Source organism: Salmo salar, chromosome 15, assembly GCF_965601325.2.
Source record: "Salmo salar chromosome 15, fSalSal1, whole genome shotgun sequence".
Taxonomy (NCBI): domain Eukaryota; kingdom Metazoa; phylum Chordata; class Actinopteri; order Salmoniformes; family Salmonidae; genus Salmo; species Salmo salar.
In genome coordinates, this window is record NC_138305.1 from 58,126,902 (window position 1) to 58,133,371 (window position 6,470).

General features: G+C 44.4%; 1 protein-coding gene across 1 annotated transcript in view; it reads right to left on the reverse strand.

Annotated features, from left to right (window-relative positions):
- LOC106571566 (bromo adjacent homology domain-containing 1 protein) overlaps window positions 1–1,588 on the reverse strand; it is a 79,306-nt gene extending 77,718 nt beyond the window's left edge. Inside the window, exon 1 of the mRNA XM_014144760.3 lies at window positions 903–1,588. The gene's annotated coding sequence lies outside the window, so the exon portion shown is untranslated. The remainder of the gene's footprint in view (window positions 1–902) is intronic.
- Window positions 1,589–6,470: the final 4,882 nt, after the last annotated feature.

Below are 6,470 nucleotides of genomic sequence, written 5' to 3' on the forward strand. Positions count from 1 at the left end.
ACAACGCAAACTATAATGTGGGAATGAAATGCATGCATGATGTCATCTTTATGCCGTAAATGGAACGGCTGGCAATCAGATATTGTGACATCGACTATTCAATGCACCTGCCTGCATGTGTCACAGTGAGTGAATGACTATTGGTTCACCCACAATTCAAACTGCAGAAGAAATGTTCCCATTAGAAAAGTTAAGCATCCTCATCAGCATCTGTGGAACTCAATGTTAGAACAGGTGTGATATCAACGCTATATTATGCAAAATAGCGAACTGATCTGCGCACTTTTTCGTTTCTCCTGCCTACCGGTGTAGTGCGCACACGCTACCATGATACTGACAGAGAAACATGCGACAAATAACAAAACCCCAATACAGGTTCAATAAACTTAACACATGTTAGAAGGGATCATAAGGACACAGTTAAAGCAGTCTACCTATCCAATTATTCTCATTTTATTCTCCCGTTGAGCATGCAAGCCAATAATGACAGTTTCACGATGGATAATATCGTAGTCTCAGAAGACTAACATCCACGTATTGCCAACTACACTATACATCAAAACGAATGCATACTTTAGGATCACATCCACAACGTCGAGTCTGTCACTTGGCTAACACGAGTAGCAGTTACAGTAGCCGAGCTAGCGTGGATGGCCAGGCAGTGGACATCGCGCACGCTGTCTGGCTGCACAGCCAAGTAGCTACCACTCCCCAAAAAAACATCTTCCTATTTCCACGGCCATTTACCTCATAAATGCCCATATACTCGACTCGAAACAAGAACACTGCCAACGCCATCAATGGAAGAACAACACAAATCGTGTGAGCTAGTTTACTGGCATTAGCTAGCTAACGTACTCCCCGAAACAACTCAAAAAGAGATAGCAACGCAAGCTACTCACCCGGGTGGGTCTCTGTGGCACTCTCCTCCCTAGGCAAGTTTACAATATATTAGGTAGGCTATCTACAGTATAATCGTGACCAGGACACCTTGTTGTTAGAGGTAGATATATCGCTAAACACGACGAACTAGCTTCCAACGTTAGTCCGACGTTGGGGCTGCTGGCTTCTGTTCTTGACTTTAAGCGCTTGTCTCACTCAGCCTTCCGCGAAAGTCAACGTCGAATTATTAGATGTTGGTTTCCTCTAGCTTTCCTACACTCTATTCGAAGAACCCCCCCCCAAAAAAAAAAAAAAATATATATTATCGACGAAAGAAGCAAAACCACTCCAACCACCCTCCTACTCTCCGAAAGGTAGCATATTCCCTGTAACTGTTTACCAGCGTTACATCAACTCAAACGCGGATCTATTTCCACACACGAGTTGATACGGCTGATTGAGAGAGGGGGGGGCTGAAGTGTAGAGAAACACGTCGCTTTATCCGTTATGGCAGTGCAAGGCAGTTTTCAGTTGTGCACCAGTCACAAACAAGACTGCTCGCAGCCGAAGTGTTGTTAGCCTAAAAGTGTAACAGTCCTCAGCCGAACGGTCTACAAAGCAGGAGAGAAAAAATAATTCTGCAGCGTGTAAAATAAAACACCTTATTTTGCAGTGTAGCGTGTTTTACATAACAGCATCATCCAGGAGCCGCTGTATGTCCGATCACATGTGAGGGCAACATGGAGAGCCTTTTAAAGGGGCACCAGCGCATGGCCAGGCAACTGTTCAACAGCAATAACGGGCAAGGGCAATTATGGGTCTCCTGCGTGCTACTTTTTATAGCATAGGCATAGCCTAGCTTGAGTTATAAACATACATCCATGACTTTGGAAGCCCATTCACGCCACATTTTTTTTTTAATGTTGATAGCCTACTATCTAAACATTTCGAGATAGTATCTAAATTTTTAGATAGTAAGTCGAAATTTCGAGATAAGCACGTTCAAATTTTGAGATACCAACTAAAAATGTGAGATAGTAGACCATACTTATACGATACGTTTCTTTCTTTGTAACAAACTGTGTGGTGATTTCAGAGGTGTTTTCCTGGGGCTCAGAGTTTTCCTGATCTGGTAGGCTAACTTAACCAGGTAAAACTCTGGGCCCTAGTAATAAACATAGTTTACCAGACATAGTAGTAAATCAGCTGTAAACAGTTTTATATGGGCTATGATGGGAACAGATTTTTTAAACTGAACTAACAGGGCTAAGCTTGCTTTATGCAGGGTTGCATCATTACATCTGTAATTAAAAAGTTACTCACACAGTATGTCATCACTATTGTGTTGATTGATTCATTCCAGTCAATCATTTTGGATTGAGTCTTGGTAACCTAGCCACCCGAAGTTTGAATATAAACCAAATTTAATCACATTCACATTTTCTCTTAACACAAATAAATAGGCCTATTTTAGGCTATAAATAAATAGCTTAGGCTATAAATACATGACGTTACCGCCTCATTTCCTCTGGCCAGAGGGGATCAGAGCGCATAGGCTTCTCTAGGCTACCTGCAGCTGTGGTTGTTATCAGTAGGCTACAGTTGATCAGACTGAAGCACAGATTAATTGTGCTCGAGTTAACAACTCATGACCTTGAGTTGGAGAGGGGTGCGAGTAAGGGGAGAAGAAAAATTATCCGTATGGCCCACCAGAGTACTCGTACCTACTGATGAGCCTGGTCCCTTTAAAGGACAGGTAACACATAATGACCGGCAGTTCCGCAATACAGACAACACTGGGTGTTAAGTCTGCGTAAGCTTGCGGCTGGAGACAGCCTAGCTCTGCCAAGTTGCATCGGCTCCGAAAAAGGCGAGTCGGCAGACCTCGGAGACTCTCAGGAGAACTCGGGTAAGCTTAGATCCTCTCGGGGACGTAGACGCCGGGGACTTCCAGAGTTCCTCGGAGGCAAGGTGGTATCCTTGGGCGAGCATTTGGGACCAGAATCAGACCTCCTCTCCCTCCTACGTTCCCGTAGCCGCCCATCGATCCGGATGGTCAAGGCGATGAGCGAATCGAGATCCATAGGCAGCTCCCAGGCTGCGAGCTCGTCCTTAACCTCCTCCGATAATCCATGAAGGAACGTGTCGAACAGGGATTCCGGGATCCAGGCACTCTTGGCAGCCAACGTGCGGCAATCAACCGCATAGTCCGCCACACTGCGGGAGTCTTAATGAAGTTGAAGTAACTTCCTAGCAGCCTCTCTCCCGGACAACGGAGAATCGAAAACCTTTTTCACCTCAGCCACAAACTCCTCCAGGCTGAAACACAAGGCAGATTGTTGTTCCCACACCGCCGTAGCCCAGGCGAGAGCCCTCCCGGACATCAGCTGTATGAGATACGCTATCGTCAAGCGGTCCGAGGGGAAGGACGAGAGTTGCAGCTCGAAGATGAGGGAACACTGGGAGAGAAACGCCCGACATGTTCCTGACCCTCCAGCAAAGCGTTTCGGAGGAGGTAAGCAGGGTTCTCGGGAAGCCGGGGTGGCCTGGAGGGACGCACTGCTAACAGCGGTGTTATTGGGGGCTGGGAGACTACTGTCGTGGCCGGCTGCTTCACAGATAATCCACGGAATTGGTCCAGCAATGTATTCAAGGCACAGTCATGGCGTCCTGCCAAGGTCTGGAATCCATCCAGAAGACCTCAAAGTAACTCCTCATGCCACCCAATGGTGGCTTTTTGGGAGGAGATGGCCTTGCGAAGCTGGTTTGAGTCTGCTGGGTCAGTCATGGCCAGTTTGTACTATCAGACCTCTGGATAAGACCCAGATGCAGACAGTTCGAAGTAACAAAAGTTTATTACAACAACAGGGGGCAAGGGCAGGCAGAGGTCAGTAATCTAGAGCAGAGTCCGAAAGGTACAGAACAGCAGGCAGGGTCAGGGCAGGCAGAATGGTCAAAACCAGGAAAACTAGAAAACAGGGACTAGAGGAGTACGGGAAAAACGCTGGTAGACTTGACAAGACGAACTGGCAACAGACAAACAGAGATCACAGGTATAAGTTCACAGGGGATAATTTTCTACTATCTAAGAATTTTGAATTTGTATCTCTAAATTTCAATTCAGTATCTTGACATTTTGACTTACATATCTAAAAAAGTTGACTTAGAATAAAAAAATCTAGATATTATCTAAAAACGGTTTGATAGTAGCTCAAAATGTTTACATAGTATCTAAACATTTTAGATAGTATCTCGAAAAGTATCTTGATTTAAGTTTCTAAATTTTTTGATAGTATCGACATTTGGGCTTCCATACATTATAGACAACAATGCTACCAAAAAAATAGCAGGTGGAGACATTCAAAACACAAGCTATCCTCTTGGAAATTTACATTTTCCATTAATTTGGTATATGCAGTGGGGGAAAAAAGTATTTGATGCCCTGCTGATTTTGTACGTTTGCCCACTGACAAAGAAAGGATCAGTCTATAATTTTAATGGTAAGTTTATTTGAACAGTGAGAGACAGAATAATAACAAAAAAATCCAGAAAAATGCATGTCAAAAATGTTATGAGTTGATTTGCACTTTAATGAGAGAAATAGGTATTTTACCCCCTCTCAATCAGAAAGATTTCTGGCTCCCAGGTGTCTTTTATACAGGTAACGAGCTGAGATTAGGAGCACACTCTTAAAGGGAGTGCTCCTAACCGCAACTTGTTACCTATAAAAAAGACACCTGTCCACAGAAGCAATCAATCAGATTCCAAACTCTCCACCATGGCCAAGACCAAAGAGCTCTCCAAGGATGACAGGGACAAGATTGTAGACCTACACAAGGCTGGAATGGGCTACAAGACCATTGCCAAGCATCTTGGTGAGAAGGTGACAACATTTGGTGCGATTATTCGCAAATGGAAGAAACACAAAATAACTGTCAATATCCCTCGGCCTGGAGCTCCATGCAAGATCTCACCTTGTGGAGTTGCAATGATCATGAGAACGGTGAGGAATCAGCCCAGAACTACATGGGAGGATCTTGTCAATGATCTCAAGGCAGCTGGGACCATAGTCACCAAGAAAACAATTGGTAACACACTACGCCGTGAAGGACTGAAATCCTGCAGCACCCGCAAGGTCCCCCTGCTCAAGAATACATATACATGCCCATCTGAAGTTTGCCAATGAACATCTGAATGACTCAGAAGACAACTGGTGAAAGTGTTGTGGTCAGATGAGACCAAAATGGAGCTCTTTGACATCAACTCAACTCGCCGTGTTTGGAGGAGGAGGAATGCTGCCTATGACCCCAAGAACACCATCCCCACCATCAAACATGGAGGTGGAAACATTATGCTTTGGGGGTGTTTTTCTGCTAAGGGGACAGGACAACTTCACCACATCAAAAGGACGATGGACGGGGCCATGTACCGTCAAATCTTGGGTGAGATCCTCCTTCCCTCAGCCAGGGCATTGAAGATGGGTCGTGGATGGGTATTCCAGCTTGACAATGACCCAAAACACATGGCCAAGGCAACAAAGGAGTGGCTCAAGAAGAAGCACATTAAGGTCCTGGAGTGGCCTAGCCAGTCTCCAGACCTTAATCCCATAGAAAATCTGTGGAGGGAGCTGAAGGTTCGAGTTGCCAAACGTCAGTCTCGAAACCTTAATGACTTGGAGAAGATCTGCAAAGAGGAGTGGGACAAAATCCCTCCTGAGATGTGTGCAAACCTGGTGGCCAACTACAAGAAATGTCTGACCTCTGTGATTGCCAACACGGGTTTTGCCACCAAGTACTAAGTCATGTTTTGCAGAGGGGTCAAATACTTATTTCCCTCATTAAAATGCAAATCATTTTATAACATTTTTGACATGCGTTTTTCTAGATTCTTTTGTTGTTATTCTGTCTCTCACTGTTCAAATAAACCTACTATTAAAATTATAGACTGATCATTTCTTTGTAAGTGGGCAAACGTTCAAAATCAGCAGGGGATCAAATACCTTTCCCCCCCACTGTATGAGGAATCACAGGCCTACACAAACATGGTTCTGACCATTTTTTATACACTGCATTCGGAAAGTATTCAGACCCCTTCCCTTTTTTCACATTTTGATACATTACAGCCTTATTCTAAAATTATTTACATAAAAACAAATCCTCATCAATCTACACATAGCACCCCATAATGACAAAGCGAAAACAGTGTTTTCAATTTTTTTGCTAATTTGTTTCTACAATTTGATTGAAGTCCACCTGTGGTAAATTCAATTGATTGGACATGATTTGGAAAGGCACACACACACCTGTCTATATAAGGTCCCACAGTTAACAATGCATGTCAGAGCGAAAGCCAAGCCATTTTGTCGAATGAATTCTGTAGAGCTCCGAGACAAGATTGTGTCATCCGGGGAAGGGTACCAAAACATTTCTGTAGCATTGAAGAATCCCCAAGAACAGAGTGACCTCTATGATTCTTACATGGAAGAAGTTTGGAACCACAAAGACTCTTCCTAGATCTGGCCGCCCGGTCAAGAAATCGGGGGAGAAGGGCCTTGGTCAGGGAGGTGAACAAGAGCTCCAGAGTTCTTC